The 21,312-nt window shown below is 38.1% G+C and overlaps 1 protein-coding gene across 1 annotated transcript in view; it reads left to right on the top strand.

Annotated features, from left to right (window-relative positions):
• LOC135709432 (protein sax-3-like) overlaps positions 1-21,312 on the top strand; it is a 798,478-nt gene that overhangs the window by 630,506 nt on the left and 146,660 nt on the right. The gene's annotated exons all lie outside the window — the stretch shown is intronic.

The following is a 21,312-nucleotide window of genomic DNA, read 5'->3' as shown; positions in this document are numbered from 1 at the left end:
ATGTGGTCAAATGAAAGATTTGTTGAGATAAAAAACAGTATATATTTATTATTTTATTTTACAACTCATATTATTTGAATATGTACATTGAATAATTTGGGTGTATCGTTTGAATAAGAGAATATTTTTACTGCAATTTGGTTGTTTGAAACTGGAATATAGCAATGATATTCTCGAGTTCCAGGAATTGGTTTCACTTTCTTAAAAATTGGATCAAATTCCGTGTCAGCCTTTTTGTATTCTTCCGTAGAAACATAACAAAATGACATTTTTGTTTGAAGATCTTCTTTACGACTATTTGCCCAGTCGTACAGTTGTTAAGGGTTCGTTATAGGGTGCTCGTGTTGCTTAGCTAAACTTGCTCTGGTTGCCATTCTCTTAAGGGTACCGCCAATCGCATCACAATGACCTTTGCCGTGTGAAGTTGCAAAAAAATGCCATTCAATTTCTACATTATGCTTATCTTTAAATCCACAAATGCTAGCAAAAATTTTTATGTTTTTGTATTGTGATGCTGCTCCATCTGACATAAAAATACACTTTTGGACTGATATTTGCAACTTTGAAAATTCTAATAATTTTGAGATAAACAACTGAACTGCTACTGTGTCATGCTTTGAAATTGATTTAGGTGGAGGTTTACAACACTTGAAATTGTTATCCATCGTAAAAAACTACTTGCTTTTTAACTTAAAACGCTAAGAGAGATGAACTGAATGGAACAGGTGAAGAACGTCCCAATATATATATATATATATCTGTAGCAGAATAATTACAATGTTGACATTATACCTATCTTCATTAGGTACAATTGATTATAGCAAACTTTTTTAAGTGTGAGTGTAAGAAGCCTCCACGGGGTGCCTTTTTATGTAGTTGTGATATCGCGGGATGAGCTCTTAAGGCACAATATGGTATACGTCAGAGAAGTACCTAGAGAATTTATCTCAATTACAGGTTTAATAACATATTTGTTTACCTGTTTATGTTTTGAGCCTCTGTTATGACATACACAATTCTATCCAGGTATACAACTAATAGAGGACAGAAAAAAGGCACATGAGTGGGTTTGTTGATTATTTGGGTATATTTGAGAGTATTTACTTATAAACTTGTTTCTTTTCCGCTGCGTCTAAATAGAAACGGGTAAGTCTGACAGCTACCATATTTGAGAATGAATTGTCTGTTTTTTAATATATATTCATGGAAAAAGATCTCGTTGCTGGACATCACGACTAACATTTGAAAATGGCCCAAAATGTAGAAAATTATTATAATTATTTTTTTTAAATTGCATTAACTTGAGAACGGCTGGACTTAGGAAAAAAGTTTCTATATGCAATGTTTTTGAAAATTATGCGTAGAATCCAAATAAATTACTATTTTACTAAAAAATATGCAATTTCACCAACTTGTAAAAACCAACAAAAATTTCAAAAATTATAAAAAAAAATTTAAGAAAGTTACCAGCATACACTCTTCACCAAATATTAGGGCATTTTTTCAGTTTTCTTGAAAAAAATAAATTATAAAGATCGAAGGGGGGGTGTTTTGAGATAATCATCGTTTTACGTTTTTTAAATACTAATTTACTAAGTTTTTCTTTCAGTGTATTTTTTTCCGCAAAGATAATTTAACTACCTAAAACTTCTTCTCATATGTCATTTTGATCAGATCAATAGTTTTCAAGTTATGATTTTTTGAAAAAAAAATAATCCATTTTTTTATACGCCCTTTTCAAAAGTTACTCTGGAGGAAAAAATCATATTTAAATGAAAAATGCAACCATTAGTAGCAGCGAACACGTGAGAAATGTTTCATTCAAATCGGAAACACTCATGACCAACCGGTTTGCGTTTTGGGCTGGAAATGCTCTTAGGGGAGAATACACTAAGATAAAAAAAATTACTTTTTTATGTCTTGTTAAAATTGATAATTATCTATGGAATCATTGTTGATAGAGTCATTTTAAAGAACTTTGTCTAAGGCGTCAATTTTCCATCTCTCAAGTGGACGAAGTTATAGGTTGAAAATGGAGTACAAACAGTAGTACCCCAACCAACAATTTTCACAATGTAAACGCTTTACTCATTTCATTTAGCTGTATTCAAACGTTATACGATATGAGGAAACATTTACTCAACCTCTGTACAAGCAAATCTGGCGAAGTTAGTCAGCTACTTATGGATGTTGGGACGGTTAGGACAAGCTCTTATTGCACACACTTAGTTTTTGCAGCTTCAAGCTGCAAATTTATTAATCATACATTGATTATCTTAAAGCGGGGTTATGAGCAGTACTTACAAATTCAGTGCGCAAATACTATGAACAACAATTGAATTTCGATTAGAATTTCCCCTCAATGTTCAGCCTGTGCGCCACTAATTAGGAAGTTATATTAAAAAACTTAGCAAACTAATAAATTAATACAATTACCTCATGGAAGGTATTCTCTGCCAGACAATTTTAGGTTAACAACCCTAGATTAGAATGAGGCTTACCTATAGGTAAGCAATTTGTTTAGGTAAATATTTTTACAATTAATATAGTGTAGCGTATAATTACCTCAACTTAGTTGTATAAATTGTTGATCAGTAGGTGGATTGCAAATCTCCGTTAAAATTAATTTAATTAGTTTACTCTAGCCAATAAACGTGAATATAAATTATTCGGAACGCACTTGTATTCTTGTATACTTGTATTCTTCTCTGAATGCTATTGATTCTATGACAATACAAAGCTATCTTACGTTATCTCTCCACTGAACTCGTTTCGCCCGTCAGATCAGGGTTGCCGATCTGCTGGCGGTGTCAACAATATGAGAAACATATTCACTTTAATAGCTTTGTTTTGCAGGTACAAGTTGAAAGTTGATTAGCATGTGTATAAAAGTGACATAAGCGTTTATTGGCTGTTGTTATTCAGTGTGACTGACAAATTGAATAATGGTTGTGAAAAAGTTGAGTGAACGATCTCCAAAACTATTCTGCTTGCAGCTGTATCTGCAGCTTTTTTCAGCTTTTTTACAGCAAAACGATGCAAAAGTAGGCTTATAAAGTTGAAAATTTTAGTTGGGACCTCCTTAAAAACCGTTTTCTTTAGCATAACTTTTTCGTTTGAATTTTACATTTTTTTTTCAATTTTCTACAAAGTTGTAAGTGCTCTAAAACTTCACATTTAAGGATTTAAGTCCCAGCTAATCAGCTAATCTCAACGGTATTTTGTTCAGCATCTTCTACTCTACTGTTACATAAACAATTCATAGGGGGATGCAAGGGGATGCCTAATAAATTTTCTTAAAAAATTCCTGTTTTGTTATGTTTTGCTGTTGTGACCATTTTCCATGTGTTTGCATAAGAGTTTGTTCCCCCACTGCTATTTCAATGCTTAATCTGGTCCCCAACAACCAATAACCTAGCTATAAACAAGCAATTTGTGAGCTTAGTGGTCATGCGGTTAGCTGCGTCACTCGTCGTTCAGACATATAGTGTGTGCCACGAAGTGATGGTTCGATTTCCGCTCCAGCCAGTGGAACTTTACGTTAAAGGAAATTTCCCTGCTAGTATACTGACTATTGTGTGTTGTCCGTCGAGTGTTAAGAGTTCAGTCTGTGCATCCTCTGGTTAACGACGGTGCCAATTAATCATTTATTCTAGCTTCAATATTCATTTTCCATCAGTCACTGCTGTTCTTCGTACCGACATCTATCGGAAAATACTCAAATACGAATGACGTTAGGAAGCCACCAATTCCGATTGGGTAATATTTTTTCTAATTAAAAACAATGAAACCCCATTTTACCTGGCCTCTGGAAAAGATTGGAATCCTTAATTTTCCTCGTCAAGCGATACAAAACAACTCACCTATGCAGTTTCCTATACACACCCCTGCGCCCTCACACAGATTGGCAGCAATTTCAGCCTTATTCTGTACGTGCAATCGTGCCTTGGAATGGAGTCACCGGGAAACAAAGAACACTAGACTTGATTTATGATCCTTTCCCAATTTCTTAGACACTTTTCCCAGCAACCCCATTCGAGCAGTCCCTTCGGGGCTGCTTGCCAGGCAAAATACAAACCTCCCCCCCATTGTGGTGGAGTGCAGTAAACAGAATTTCCCATTCGGAGGGTGCACCCAAATAAATACAAATAAAAATTCAGTACCACATTCTGTCAACACCAGTGAGCAGAGCACCCGGATCGAACTTGCTGCGGGTGGGACAAAAATCATGAGATGTCACGTCGGGTCGTTTGGTTCCTCCAAAAGCGTTCCCAATATCTGCAATAAAATCAAATCAGGAAGTCAGCGATAATCAATTGACAACAAAGCACGAAGCAGGCTGCGGCGCGGTTGCAGTTGTCATCGCGCGGCACAAAAGTTCCCTCCCGGGGAGTGGAACGTGACCCTAGGAATCCCCCCTCGTCCAAAAGGGCGGGTGGTTGGTCACATTTTCGGAAATCAACTCTTGATTGGTTTATTGTTTTTTTTTCCTACTTGGTGGGGGGGATCACGGAACCGATGGCGATAAATATTTATTGCAATTGTGCAGCAGCTGTCGCGCCGGAAGCAGAAAGATTATGCTTCTCCGGGGAGGATGTTCCGTTTGGCATTCTTGTCGGCTGTGGGGTGTGACTTTTGTTTGAGTTGATTAGCGGAGAAGACTTATGTCTCAAGGAGGGTCGTCGTTCGTGACTTTTGGATGGGATTTTCATCGAAACGGGTGCGGAATTTTTATGGCGTTAATTTTTGGAATCGAGTCAAGTTGATTCAGCAACTGTTTCTACTGAATCAAGACTAGTTCAAAATTGGATTTATATATAATCTTAGCAAATATTGTGGCATAAATAATTTGTCAACCGTAAGCACACACCGTAAAACTGTTTTCTCATCATTCCAGAAAGGTGCATATTCTTGCTAGTTCTCGTCCAATCTTAGCCCGGTTACAATTTTACGCTGCAGCAGCACACTACTCTCCGTCACGGTCACGAAACCAAAATATGCACTTTGTCGTACCAAACTGAAGTTGCAGCACCAGCAAATGAAATAACTTGCCTTCATGTTAAATTAAATCCCATTAGCAACTAAGTGAACTCTTGCGTCCATATCACCCTCGTTCTCCTGTCTCTGTCCCCTTTCACCTACGGCCAACCCATTTTGCATGCAATCATGTTGTAAATATAGAGCCCGAGATTCGTTAGACCAAGACATGGTTCCTCCCCGTGCTTCCGTCCCACCCTCGCAAGGGAATATATCTATTCATTACTTCCGTTCTCCGGAACCCGGCCCGTACATTGTGTGTAATTAATAACATTCGGTTGCCGCCCGTTCCGTCCAAGCGTTCCGGGCTCGAGACGATCCTTGGTTCCTGTGTGTTAGCTGGCACTGTCTGCGGGAATTTGCATGGATGCTGCTGAACTACCTTGGCTTCCCATCCCCCATGGGATCCCTCCTTTGTTGAAGTCGGTTTGCATTAAAGGAAAAACGGACGACGATGCACATTGGCATGGCTGCATGAACGCTGAACGTGCAAGTTCATGGATATATTTATATTATCAACTGGCTGTAACTATTACCGGGAGGGAGACTATTAGTCTTTCGCTCGTTTTGAACCAACAGAAGATTGAAGGTGCACCTTGGGTTGCGCTTACCATCTGGTTGATAGTGCACGTTCCTAATTTCAGCTTAAGAGTTCAAATTTGGGCGAGCTTGATAGCATGCAGTGGATTCCGGATGATTACTTTAAAGTGCATTTCTACAACGAAACAAAACCGTTGTAGTAGATTCTCAGTTTCAGTAGGGGAATTTACGTATTCTCGGCAACCTAAGCAGCGACCTTCTTTCTATAGCGTTTTTCTCTATAGAACGCACACATATGCAGTATTGGTTTGTTTACAATCTTTTGCTGCCAGCTGCTCTAACAGTTTCAGTCGAAAGAATTGTCAAAAACTGTTTTGAAACGCTTTTACAAAGCTCCAATCTTCTCTAGTGAGAGCGAGTATTGTCGGCAACCAGTTTTTCTTCGGCAACCATTCCATTTGAACTACATGTTAATCTGCTGTTCTATTATCGGCAACTCGAAATCAGCTACAATTTGTAGTGCGTGTGTTTCAAGAAAACCCTGCTAGATTGCTTTTTCTCAGTGGTGAAAATATAGTCAAATTGAAGCTGAAAGCATAAAGAATCGTTTGCATGCATTCAGCGAAGTGTTTTCGTAAGAAAATCCAGTGAAAATAGTGTTTTAATTTGGGTTGCCGAAAATAGTCTGTCATGCCGAAGCCGTCAATTCCCCTATATCGTTTATGATTTTATTTTCATAAAAGTGTGACATATTGCGTACTAGAAAAGTGCAGCAAATCTCAAAATTGAACTAGATACTTGCTTTTTATTGTAGCCAACACTATCTAACATACGAAGCTGAATACAGAGCATTGCCAAGTGTTTACTCGGCTGTCGACAAAAGCAGGCCACTCGCGATGTGTGCCACGCGATCGTCTGTTTTCTCGGCAGCAACCATTGTGTGGTCCTCCTCATTGTTCTTCATCAGCAGTTCTTTCGGTCGATGCGTCGTCGACTTTGGAAAGCAACCGTTTAGTGATGATTGTGTGAGTGCTGACCACGTTTTGCGTTCATTACTGCAATGGAAGTGCTCTGACCCCCGTTGGCAATACTACACCCAACCGGGGCATGTAAGATTCGCTTACAATTATGTGGGATTCATGAGCAGAGGATGTTAGTGGAGACCGCATGAACCGAGGATGTGATATAACTAGATGCGGTCCAATGCAAGAAAATTGGAGACCGAAAATGTGGAGTGTATTAGTGAGTGAAATGATTTATGTCGAAAAAAATTGGAAAGAGGTTGCTGCGACTGGACTCGAACCACGAACGTTGCGATTATCAGACCTGTGCTTTCTCCACTGCTCTCCCCGTGCTTCTGAATATGGATAGCCTAAAAGCAAACACGAAGCGCTCATTTACTCTCATACTAGGTTTCGTATGCTTTTTCTGCTGGAAAGATTCGAGGCACGTGTGTGCGTCGTTCTACAATGTTATACATGAAAAGCTTACTGGTATAGTCGAAAGCGTAGATAGAACACGAAACAAAAAAGACAAAAAACCATTACATCGCCTGTAAGGTCAACTTCTAACATTCGCTGCGACAGTGTTGGAAAAGTTCGCGATATTTCACGAAGTTCACCAAGGGAAAAGTTCGTGATATCCGATCATTTGATCAGGTTTTCTCTAATGTATTATCGAAGAAATTTAATGTTTTAAATAATATTATTGTTTTTATTTAAATCACTTGTAAATTCTACACACCAAAAATTCTAAATTTTACTGGCGATGTAAACATCCATCCATGCAAACATTCAAACATGTAAACTTCCTTTTCACGTGAACAAGCTGCTTGCAAGATATGTTGCAAACAAAAGTGGACAGTTGCATACAATATATGGAAAATTGCATGACATGTCTCATAAATTTACACGATCTAAACTTGTATGATATATGACGCTCCATTTATGTGCATCATAGTAACGGAAATTTACACTACTTTTTTTTAGCTGTGTATCAGAAAGTGAATTCCAGTTAGATACGTTGGTCATGATTGATCAGAAAATTATCAATGCTTTTCTTATGATGGAGTTTTCCAAGCAGCACCGTGCGTCTCCATAATTATTCATGAAATTAACGGTTTTGTTCGAAATTAGTATATTTTTAAAGGATGCAAATTAAAAAAAAAACTGATTTTGGTACTCAAATTGGCTAGAATGCACTTAAGTATTGTGTTTTTTATGTGAAATCGGGCTTAAATTTCCCGAGAAATCTAACTCCGTGCCTAGAATTCATATATAAAACGATTTAAAAAGTTTAGTATAAGCATTTAAGTGAAAATAAGAGGTACGTTAAAAATGAATGACAGATTCGTAAAGTACGCATTTGGTACGTCACATTTCCGTAGAAATCTGGTCGATCGACTCGGTCATTGCTGAAATCGTATGTCTATCCAGCGGGACACGGGTTTTCCGGGAAGCTTTGAGGTACGTTCTAAATCCTTAAAGGTACGCTATGGTACGCTATTGGTACATTCCAAAACACGTATCAACTTTGAAATTCGTTAAGTTTGTTTCGCTGGATAGATTGACGTCCCTAACATGGATATTAGGCTGGGACACGGATATACACTCCCGATCATAAGTTTAAGGACACGCCCAAAAAACATGACAAATTTGTTATGTTCATATCTCTGTCATGTTACGTCCGATTTTCGTTCTCTTTAGATCATTTGAAAGGTTTTGAATGGAACTTTCCTCGTAGGCAAATTGTTCAATATAATTTTAAAATTTTGTGTGCTAAAAGTTCACCTAAAGTTACAATATTTTTCAAATTTTCTCTGAAGAATCGTGTCTGATTTTCACAGAATTGGATTGGCCAAATTTTGAAATAAAAGTTGTAGTAGTACCAAACGAACTGCTCATTATTCTTTTTTTGTTTGCTAGCAGCACTGCCAGCTGCCGCCTGCTGCTGTATGCGCGAAACAGTCACCTTGTGTTCACTCAGCATAGAAGAAAGCCGATTTGCTGAAAGAATCTTCAATTTGGATGAAACTGTGCACAGGGTCATTTGTAAACAAGCGTAATTTTTCGCAAGGGCGTATTTGTTTTGGCACACAATTTCATACTTGGATAAACTTCGAGTGTAGAGCAAAACCATCTAGGAAAAAAATGTAGGCTGAACATTAGGCTTTACGAAAAATATATGCAGCTACCATCTTTACTTTTGCGTCTATTTCAACTTTTCAATCGAAAAAAAGCAAGCGCCACGTTCCATTCCTATAAGTACCATAGATGACCATTTCATGACAATCAAAGCGTAATGTTGGTCGTGAAAGTTGTGGAGATCTGCTCAAAATTCCAGAACCACTCAAGGGGCCGAAACTGAACTACTTAGCCGATACCAACATCGAATGAAGCATTGCGATAGCAATAGAGCCAAAGTTGTGTAATGCTTCCCAGAGACTGATCATCGAAGTTTTCACTGCACATCCACGATTTCGAAAGGTGGCACATACACATCGCACGACTGAGGCTACCTGCCGTGTGGAATCATAATCCTTTTGGAGGAACTCCACCCATAAACATTACGACCAATTCGAGGAGCTTTTATAAACCGATCGTTGTTGTTTAATCAACAGCTGGTCGTTACAAAGTGCGATGATTCCATCCCTCCATGGTCCGGATCATCCATAATGGTCCGGAGTTATCGGTTGCTCCGATTGTTATTGAATTATTTTTTAAATTCATTAAAAGAATCGAGATTGTTCGACGTGTTTGAACACAATTTCGGCGATGTGGTGGTGGCATGCCAATGGTAGCAAGTTTTTTTTTTCAGTAGAAATTGAAGACGGGTTCTTATACCTTTTTTTTACGCCAGAGTTAACAATAGTTGTATCAAAGCTCATTCCAACTATTATTTCCTGCATACCCCACTCGTTGATTGTCTCCATTATCGCAGCTGTTTAAGCATCCGCCGTTCCACATGATAGGGTAGGTACCTGAAAAATGTTTAACCCCTGCTTCAGTAACAAGAATGGGAAGCCTATCAATGCGCTTTTTGTTGATGTCCGGCAGAATATTTCCATCCTAGTGTACTATCAAAGGTACATCAGTTTCAAAGCTTGGCTTCAGCTGGTAAATTATCAATCAAATTGAGCAAAATAAAAAATAATTTTAGCTTTGAAAACAAATTAAGAAAAAAATCTTAACAATGAATTTAAAAATCAAGGAATTTATGAATTAAAGCCTTTAATAATTTAAAAATTTTGTAGTCTAGTATTTAGTATTTTAGAATTTTAGACTCATATAATTTTTTGCCTTTTAGTATTTTATAATGAAAGAAGTTTAGAATCTAAGAGCAAAATAAAGCCTTAACGGCTTTCACCAGTGTCTCACGATGTTTCATTTGGGAACGGCGAGTGGTCTGGTAATTTATATCGTAATCAGATGTGTTGGACGACTTGATGATGATTATGATGATGGTCCCACCTCTTACCCCTACAAGGTTTGAGCTGGACGAGTTATTTTTAAGATAATTAAATATAAACATTTTAACCAGGTTTGCAAACAAAATCGAGCTAGTTGCAATTACAGATATAAATGTCCTGTTAAATATGTTATAGGCATCAACCAAAAACATTCAAAGGTGTAACTAGTTATCAAAAGTCCAAGTATAGTCCTCGACAATACTTCAATTTACACGTGACCTGGGATTTACACGTTTAAGCTTCCGCAGTGCCAGGACTATATCCAAGGAAACGACTTCCAGCCAACCCTTTACTAATTCAAGGCTTTTGCCACAATTTCCACGTATTAGTCATTTATACCTGTATTCCGCGCGCGAGGCTCAAACCATTGTAGACTACTCAAATCTATTTTTACTATTACTACTACAAAATCAAAAAACTAAAAATCCATCATCACCATCGAGGCAAACAATGTAGTTTTTTGTATATGCTACACCAATTACTAAAATGTCTTTATGACAGTCTCCATACAAAATAATCCGTTAGAGATAACTTTGTCAAGATACATGATTTATCCATTCATAAAAATTTAACTGCTCAATAAACAGCTTTTACATGTGAAATGCAGCGTCTCTTGAATTCTGTAAGTGTAGTTGCACGCTTGATGTGTCTAGGCATCGAATTGAAAACATTTAAACCTTTGAAAAATAATGAATTTTGTGAAGCATTATTAAAAAAATGTGGTGTTCTTACTTCATCCGCGTTTCTAGTGTTATATCTATGAAAATCACTTCCTCTTTCAATCCGATCACACAAATATCGAGGCAGCAAACCGTTAACTACTTTAAAAATGAACACCATAGTCAAAAACACAATTCTTTGCTTCACTGACAGCCATTGCAAAGCGTCCAGCATAAAAGTTGAGGAAGTGAATCTATTACATCTTAAAATCAAACGCATTACTTTATTCTGCAAACGCTGTAATCTCGATATTTGTGTTTCATTGGCCAAAAATAAAATGGTGTTGCCTTCAATTATTGCTTCCAAAAGCATACTCGCATTTCTATTAGATATTCCAGTTCTTTCAAATGCTGCTGCAACATTCGGAGTGGTAATGTTCATTTTTTTAACTGAGTTACCTGTAGGTACAGAAAAAATGAGAACTAACCCGGAACAATCGTAAAGTGGTTAATTTATGAAATTGGTCTTAGAGCTTTGCGGTTTTTTAAAGTACTTCTAGAAAACTCATAGAATGAACACTAGAGGCCACTCATTAGCTTCCGGATTATCCGGATAGACATGAAGTAGACAATTATGCGGATAGACTAATCCAGTGGATAGAAATTAAATCGATTTCCGGCCTCTTAACGTCATCCCCGTTCTTGAAATTGCCCATATTGTGGAGTATTCGACCCTTTTTTTTATCTTGGATTCCAAAATGGCGTCAATCATCGATTTTCGACCTCTAGACATCGTCCCCGTACATGTTATACGGTATTTAACACTTTTTTTACAAACCGGAGGTCGCCATATTTGATTCCAGAATGGCGTCAATAATCGATTTCTAGCCTCTACTGGTCGTCCCCGTTCCGGAAAAACCCATATTTAGGAGTATTTTACACTTCTCAACATACCGGAAGTCGCCATCTTCCGAAAGTTAACCCCATGATCACTAGGGTCCTTTTTATGGCCACAAGTCCGAATTATTTGTATTGAGTCGTCTATATATGCTTTCTGAAACGCTGAGTTGGTTTGGACCTACCGAAAAGTTATCCCGTGCACACTTAACTTTTTTCACCGAGAGTCCAACAGCCGAGTAGTTCTGCAATTTATTTTGCTGAGATTTCGCAAAACAATTGCCTAGCTGAGATATCAGCTAACAATTAGATATTTTGCAGCGATATCGGCAAAAGTAAATGCCGAGGTAATCAGCTGTTGGAGATTTTACCGAACTAGATTAGGGTCCATTTTCCAGTAGCAAGTCCAAATTCATTCTCATTAGTCTTCTAGAAGTCCTTTCGAAAAAAAAACCGCAGATATCCAGGACCAATTTTATTCATTGAACACTTTTAAGGTTGTTCCGGATGTTCCGGAAGGTCACCCAGTGGCCTTCAGTGTTCACTTTCTGGTCACAAGTCTGAATTCATTATAGGGTTGATGTACCAGTTATGGCTATACGTTCCTATTAAGGTGTGCTCCAATAATGGCATATGGGAATCCCATAGGCCATAATTGGAACACACCATATTAGGAACTTATAGCCATAACTGGTACATCCACCCTCGTCTTCTATGAGTGCTTTCGAAAAAAAAACCCGCAGAGCTCTAGGACCAATTTACGGTTATTCTGGAATTTCCTAAAGGCCACCCTGTGGTCCATAGGGTCAAATTTCCTCAATGCTGAGTGAACCCCCACACAACGTGACTGTCTCGCGTAGACAGCAGCAGGCGGCAGCTGGCAGTGCTGCTAGAAAAAAAAAGAATAATGAGCAGTTCGTTTGGTTGGTAATCAGTAATGGCTAAATAACTTTTTCCACAAGCGTTGAATCGTTTTGCAATCTTTGAAGAAAAGTTTCCTTGTAATGGAGAAGTTGGATTGATTTATTTTCAGAGGACAATGGGTGACCCCGATAGATTTTTTTTTTTTTGAAAAAGTAAGTTTTCCCATAGAAACTCCTATGTAAAATTAAAACCGCTGGCGCTATAATATAGTCACACCGACCGACCTGAAATTTTACACAGTTACTCTAGGACTCAAAAGGTCCCCGAAAATCATACTAGAACTTGAATTTGAATTTTATCAAATATTATAAATTAACAATATGGTTCACTCTTCTATTATCCCCAAGACACGATTTTTCCCGACACTAGCGGCTCTAGTGACGCGAAAGGTGACTAGTACACTGTAAATTGAGCGTAACAAGGCTATCAAAAACAACTCACTGTTAAGTAAAATTTAACCACACGGTAAGAAAAAATACTCAAAATTAAGTTTATATCTCAAGCGCCGCCGGGATTTTCTGAGGTAAAAAATTCACATTGGCCGCTCTCGGGACCTCCGGTATGCCCCCGGGGGAACCTGGAGCAGAGGACAATTGCATTTTTCACCAAAACATGCCGTGCGACAGCTCATTCTTCATGGTTTTTCATAAATAGGCATTAATTAAACTTCAAATTGATCAGTGACCACATTGGCTGCTCTAGGAATCACGGGATACCCCCGGGGGGAACCTGTAGTAGAGGGCAATTGCGTTTTAACTCAAAAACATGTCGTGCGATAGCTCTTTATTCATGGATTTTCATGAATATGCTTTCTATAGACTTAAAGTGAATCATTGACCAAATTGCCCGCTTTTGGAACCACTGGGATGCCCCGAGAGAACCTGTAGCAGAGGACAATTTCGTTTTAACTCAAAAACGTGAAGTGCGACAGCTCTATCTTCATGGATTTTCATGAATATGCTTCGCGCGGCATCATTGACCACATTAACCTTTCCGGAGTCACTGGAATACCCTGGGGGGAACCTGTAGTAGGATGCAATCACATTTTTACACAAAACAATGCCATTGGGGAGCTCATTCTGGAACCAGCAGATGTAAAATTGTATTTTCACTTCACAATGCCGTTCGACAGCTCAAACTATCTGAAGTCTTGAAATGGATCATTGACATTGAAATGGAGCAGTGACTAGGGAGAGTAGGTCTTTAAACTCTAGTTGTACACCAATAAAAGTCTCTCTCTCTAGTATTAATGTAAGGTGTAGCAAGAGCACAACAACAACACTTTAATGAACAAAATGACTGTCGACGTCATCTCTGGAGATGTTATGTATGTGGGAAGCACAAAGTAAGTAAAGTCCGAGGGGGACGACTCTATCTACGATGCAGGAAATATTGTGTTTTGCTGTGGCTAGCTGCGCGTACGCTGAGTAGAAAGAAAGAAGATTTATCACGATTTTGAAGATTTCCTTCAAAAAGATGATGCGCGATGCAAGTAGATGCGAAAAATGAAAGAAGATTTTTCGAAGATTTATTCTCTAGTGTGAGATTTTTTGAGCATCTAGAATTGAGGTTTAGATGTGTCGCCCCCCTCGGTAAAGTCCCATGTACTCAATTAATCATGTTTTGTTGTTTTTGACATCATCCACATCCAGAGGGCCAGTCACTTTCGAATATATGGGAATGGTAGGAAACCATTTGGAAATGCAAGAACATTTTCAGTTTTTATTCATTATTGTCTTTATGAGCAGTTTGGCAGTTGTCATAAATGACATCAAGATGCCTAGCCGGAGTTAATTTTGTTCTGTATAGTTTTCAATCCGACAAGTAGGCTTACTCAGATTGGGCTTTTTCGCTTTTCGTGCTGCCGTTCCGCTTCCGCTGTAATTGTGTAATAAATAATTGATGAATCTACGCGAAACTGCACCAGTGCATGCGACACCTAGGTTTGAGATCCAAAACCACAAAAGTTTCATTTTCACATCATTTCCATCTGCTGGCCGACCGTAACGTAGATTCATCAATAAAGCGGAATGAAACGATGCAAAATGGAAAGCAGAATCAAAACAAAACAGCAAATAAGGCTACCAGAAACTCAAATTTCTAATAGACATATGGTTACAAGAAGTTCAAAGTAAAAATAAACTTCGTTAATATGCACGAAGTGTCATTCAGATTAGCGGGGGTCCACAGTGTTGTAGGATATTTGGACACCGCAAAAATCTCCCTCTTATACCTGCACCATTCTAAATATGAGATTATAACCATTCCCCAGAATTTGGGTACATTTTACTCATCGTAATAAAACTGGTTTACTCAGATTCTGGCAACTCCTTGCTGCACAAAAGAATGGGTACCGTCTACCCAGTCTCAGGGTACACAGAAAATGAAACTTACCCAAAGCTTGAGTTTAAACAACTCAAATTTAAGTAAAACCGCAGTAAACTCAGCACGGAAAACACGATCGACGGAAAACAAATTAAAAAAAAAATCTCTGTCAAATCTCTACAGTATTTAGTACTTACGACCACTATAAATTTCAAACGATTGCACATAAACACTCTCCATAGTCCAGTTCACAACACTCAACTTTATCGTTTTTGTTTTGAGCTATGATGGTTTTGACGTATGATAGAGAAAGCTAGTAAGTAGAGAAACATGTAAAAAAAAGCCTATTTACCAAATGTAAACAATGACTTTGAACGATTTCTCATTAGTATTGACTCAATCTAGCAAACTGACACAACATCTGAGAGATAATTTGCTCTATCATATGATATAGTTAGTTTGAGTGGGCATGTTGCAATTCGGGAACAACCGACGTTAAAATGCATTGCATACATTTGGCTTGTATGCCTTTGCACATGTTGTTGCATGGAGAACGAGGTACCCAACACGCTAACTTGAAAGTACCCATTTATAAGTAAAAAAAGGTCAATTTTGAAGAAAAGTGACTAAACTAGTATTAGTAATTTTTACCCATTAATGAGTAACTGTTATCCATTAATGGGTAACAGATAATCATTCATGGGTAAAAATGGCTAATTTAATGGTAATCACTTATCTTTAAAGTTTATATTTTTTACCCAATAATGAGTACTTAAAAGTTAGTTAAAAATTGAGTTCACTTTCACTCATCATGTGGCTTCCATGAGGCTAGGTAAAATTAAATAAATTATGAAAACTAAATTTTGAGAAATCTTCATCAATAATCCATTGAGTGAAAATTACCTAACCATCAATTGAATGCAATTGGCGGTGACAGCGACTCTGTAGCTCTTTACTCCTATGTTAAAATCCATAAGTAAACTTCAGACTGTGCGTGAAACATGGCGGACTTCGTTCTATCAACCGGTGGAAACTAACGATATTAAATTGATTCACTACTTGAATAGCCTATTGGTCCCAAGCAAATCGATTAACGTACCCTATTCTAGTCAAAATTCTAGTACTACACTATGTTTGTTTTGATTCTGTACACGGTGTTTCGCAAAAACCCATTAATGGGTATAAAAATACCAATTTTCAAACCATGTATGCAGCTGTCAAAAAATGGGGGAATTTTGAAATCATAAAATGGGTGAAAAAATACCCATTTAAAGAATCAGTTCCCGGCTGAATAATGGGTATATTTTTTACCCACTAATGGGTGAAAAAACACTTTGAAATTTTATCGTCTCATTTCTGTCACGGATTCATTGGGAATGCAAACAGCTACTGTCAGCAGCTTTTTTTTTTAGCGAAAATGGACGATCTCCGGAAAAGGTTAGAATCCCGAACATTGGACAGGCTTACGGATGAGTAAATACAATTTTATCCAATATGGTATCATAATATTTCGTGTAATACAATTTGATCGGAACAACTGCATTTATTTCCAATGTATTAGAAAGTTTTTTATGTCAACGAGGACATGGGTATTTTTTTACCCATTTTACGAAAAACACAATTCAAGAAGATGGGTAAAAAACACCCATTTATTGACAGATCCCCCATTTACCCATTAATGAGTAAACCATAGTTTACCCATTAAATGAGGAGGGGCACTTTTAGCTGAAATGGGTGTTTTTATACCCATTATGGGTTTTCGCGAAACACCGTGTATGGAAGTTTGACAGATAAAATGAGAGGTTCGTGGATTTTCCTATGTTTCGAGGGGTGCATCGATTAGCTTGGGACCGAAAATAGTACAAGAACTGAGCCAAAAAGTTGAGCACATTTTTTCGGGACCTTCTGGTTTTAGAGTTACCTCTATGGTACTATCCTTTCACTTCACCGAAAAATCCCATAAGAAACTGTCAATCATTTCTAAAAGAGACCATTTCAGGCATAACATTTGATAACGGCACAAAAGCATTTGTAAACAAACATTCTAAGGCCCTTTACACGCGAACTAAAGTACGCCCACGCAAACCAATACCACTTACAGAAAGATGATAGTTGCCCCTATGCGATGATGTTGTTGGTTTGCGTGGGCGTACTTTGGTTCGCGTGTAAAGGGCCTAAGAAGGTTTGTTTACAAATGCTTTTGTGCCGTTATCAAATGTTATGCCTGATTTTTCGATGGTACTGTCAACGCCAATAATAGAGCACGAACGAAGGCGATGAAGCACACAAAAATGACAGTATCAAAGGCAGCGCAGTTTGCTATGATTTTCATCCAAAAATAAGTTAAAATTTCCCAATGGTGAAAACATGACGGTTGAGTACTATTAACTTAAAATCGAATTCATTTTTATTTTTTTGTTTTTGGGTATTTTTTTTTTAAACTCAACCGGTTTTGAGTGTTTATTTCTTACCGTGTTTGTTAATCTATTACCCAAAATTGGGTTAACGATTATAAGCGTGTTGAAAGTTTTCCTCCTGTCAGTTGCCAATGTGGTGTGTAAAGAGGGATGGCAGATATAATCTGCATTTTCTTTTATTTGTTTGGATTACCTCTAAGCTTATTGTACATTCAAACTATAGCAGATATCACGTTATTTAGGCACTTTTGATATCATATTATATAACGTTATTACGTTATTAATATCAACCATAGTCTGAACGTAGTACAGTGTCATGACGTCAGGGTAGGCGTGTAACATGCATGAGAAAGCTAATACTGTTTGCCACACCTTTTATTTGACTAAACGTTTGAATTGATTACACGCTTAAATAAGAAGGCCACGAATGTTTTTAGTCACCTTTCTCACCGGGAGAGGGTATTACTTATGCGTCTTTTCAGAAATATATGGGAATTCTGGAAGTGAACCATATTGTTAATTTATAATATTTGATTTTATCCTACCCTAATAGATATGGTCGTAATGACCAATTAAAAAATATGGGCCCAATATTTTGCCATAAGGAATAAAACTACCAATATTTACGAAATTCTGAAAACCAATATATTGTTTAGCTTTGGAATGAATAACAAAAAAATTTCTTTGTCAATATTTTAATGTTTTTCTTAACAAATGTAATCTTCCCGAATAGCACACTTCCGTTAATAAAAGTTGCAGCAACTTGTTTATGACTGAAATAAGTCGTAAAGAAGTTTCTACAACCGATATATGACAAGCGTGCTACTAGGGTTTTGAAACATTAAAAACTATGGACACTTTTACAGAGGGGGAGGTGTCTCGAACCATCATAAGAACCTTTCCTGGCCCCAAAAACCCCTGGATACAAATTTTCACGCCGATCGGTTCAGTAGTTTCCGAGTCCATAAGGGTCAGACAGACAGACAGAAATTCATTTTTATGTATATACTAGCTGAGTGTACCCGGCCTTGCTCAGGATTCAATATTAGCTTGAGTCTATGCGCCAATAAACAAAGCATGCTATATTTTCGTAGCCCCCCCCCCCCCCCTCTTAGGCTACCCTTAGGCTACCCCCTATGACCTTCACAAGCCAAATTTGGTGCCATTTGCTTGATTAGTTCTCGAGTTATGCAGAAATTTCTGTTTCATTTGTATGGGAGCCCCCTTTACCGAGAGGGGAGGGGTCTCGAACCATCATAAGAACCTTTCCTGGTGCAAAAAAAACCCCTGCATACCAATTTTCACGCCGATCGGTTCAGTAGTTTTCGAGGCTATAAGGGTCAGACAGACAGACTGAAATTCATTTATATATATACTAGCTGAGTGTGCCCGGTCTTGCTCGGGATTCAATATTAGCTTGAGTTTATGCGCCGATTTAAAAAAAAGCATGCTATATTGTACGTAGCCTCCTCCCCCCTATTATCTAAGGGGCTACCCCCTATGATTATCTCCTTATACCCCTACACTCGCCCCCACATGCCTAATTTGGTTCCATTTGCTTGATTAGTTCTCGAGTTATGCAGAAATTTCTGTTTCATTTGTATGGGAGCCCCCCCTTACAGAAGGGGGAGGGGTCTCGAACCATCATAAGAACCTTCCACGGCCCCAAAAACCCCTGTATACAAATTTTCACGCCAATCGGTTCAGTAGTTTCCGAGTCTATAAGGGTCAGACAGACAGACAGACAGACAGACAGACAGACAGACAGACAGACAGACAGACAGACAGACAGACAGACAGAAATTCATTTTTATATATATAGATAGATAGATAGATAGGGGAAATGGATGTCATGTCGGCCTTAATGCCTCTAATTTGGGCCCATACATAAATTCAGCAATCGACTAAATTTTCAATAGCGACCAAAAATATGTATTAGTACCGTCCCAATGACGCGTTTATCTAGATAAAATTGATAATCAGCAGATTTTTAGCGATTGGTCCAATCTTAGATCCATAGGCCAACATTAGAGTTACGCTAAAGTTTAAAATTACCATTTTGTTGAAGCTATTTGAAATGTGATTTATCTTGGGACCCAGTCGTAAAATCTGTTCTGAAAGGGACCTTCAGCTCAGCAAGCATAACCGGTCACTACTAGGCCACAGAGCTCTTTTCATATAAATGAATCACTACGATAAAGATCGTTTAAACCTGGGAACATTCCATAGTTCAAAAAAGAATACATAAAATAATATTAAATAAACTAAAAGATTTTATTTAGAATATGTGGAATAAATTTCAGGGAAAATTCTTAAAAAGTAGCCACATCCGAGCGGTATAAAAAAGGGCCACTTTTTAAAAAAATGGATACCTGCCAATCATTTGTCGCTTAACTGTACTTGAAATATTTCAAATCAAATTTTGATAAGAATATCAAACTACGATTTTAAGCAGCCATGAACGTGAAAATGGAGCATGCCATAAATCTGTATGAATTCGTGTGTTATCTTTTAGAAACTGAAATCTCTTCGAAAAGATGAAACATTTACTTTTCGCACCATTATAGAGATGAAAAAGAATTATGCGTGGAAATGCTGTTCAATATCAAAGCATGAACGCATCGCCAGGACTCCAAAAGTGCTGGAACTAAAACGTGCGTGCCAGCTGTGGTTCATTGGACCCCTATGCAAACCAACAACACCATCGGGTAGAGGAATTTCATCCGTTCTTGGTGTTTTAGCCTTAGTGTTCTTGGGTTTTCTAGGTGAATTTCAGTACGCTCGACAGGGGCATTGCAAGCATTGTTTATAAACGCTGATAGGCTCTTTTCAAAATATACACCCAACACTTGTCGATAGGTCTACCCGCAAGGACTGATAGCCACGTTGACTGGATGCTCGGATTTCACGGCTTCATCGACACATCCTCTCTATGGCGTGTTGGCTTTACCAAACTTGAAAAGCTGAGGATGGCATCAAATTATTAATAGGGTAGAGCGCTACTTCGTCGTAATCGCCCATTTCCATTCTATCGATCAGAAAAGATCAATAATATCAATGATTTCACCGTGCACAAATCAATAATAGGTTTGTTCCGATGCGTTAGTTCATTAGCTACAACATAAATCCTGTTAGAGCGCATTGTATGAATATTTACGCTCATTGTTCTCAAAACAAAAGAAGCGTTCCTAGCGAATCGCCTTTTTCTACGTTTATCCGAAGGACGAAGAAAATCTAATGGCGTTTCAATGCGTTAGGACGGAATTGAAACTCGTAGAACGAATTTAGAATCAAGAAGCAGTATTAGATTTTGAACAATATCTTAACAATTTGTGACTCTTTATCAAATCCAACGATATTTGGTTTAAATTCGTTCAGAAAAGAGAGGTAAAGCACGGGTTGTCCTAAGTAAGACGGAAATTAGATCAAAAACCCTACAATGATAACGTAAAATTATATATTCGTTCATTGAGGCCGATGAAGCACTCGTCGTATTTCCTGGTTGGAATACGATCTACCCTGAATGCTTTGTCTAATTGCTCCTACACTATCACCATGGTTTGGGTCCCTTCTCATTGCTCTATTCCGGGTAACGAGAAATCGGACTCGTTGGCTAAGGTGGGCGCTATGGAAGGTGACATTTTCGAGCGACAAATCGCCTTCAATGATTTTTTTCCAATGGCTCTTCAGCAAGTCCTCAGTAACTGGCCACATAAGTGGAATGATGGTGATTTGGGAAGATGATTACATTCTATTCTCCCACAAGTGTCGAACAAACCATGGTTTAAAGGGTTGGGCATGGCCCGTGACTTTATCCGCGTCATGTCTAGGCTCATGTCCAATCACTTTTCAATTGACTCACACCTCTATCGGATTGGGCTCTCAGACAGTAATTTATGAGCCTGTGGTGACGGTTACCACGACATCGAGCATGTTGTTTGGTCTTGTACTTTATACTGTGTTGCCAAATCTGAATTGCGTGAATCCCTTAGGGCCCAAGGAATGCAACCTGCTACACCCGTTAGAGACGTTCTGGCTAGCCGCG

Source organism: Ochlerotatus camptorhynchus, unplaced genomic scaffold, assembly GCF_037179485.1.
Source record: "Ochlerotatus camptorhynchus isolate MF236.1 unplaced genomic scaffold, CSIRO-AGI_Acam_v1.1 ptg000361l, whole genome shotgun sequence".
In the NCBI taxonomy this organism is placed as follows: domain Eukaryota; kingdom Metazoa; phylum Arthropoda; class Insecta; order Diptera; family Culicidae; genus Ochlerotatus; species Ochlerotatus camptorhynchus.
Note: the sequence above shows the minus strand (reverse complement) of the source record. Positions and strands in the feature narration are given on the sequence as shown.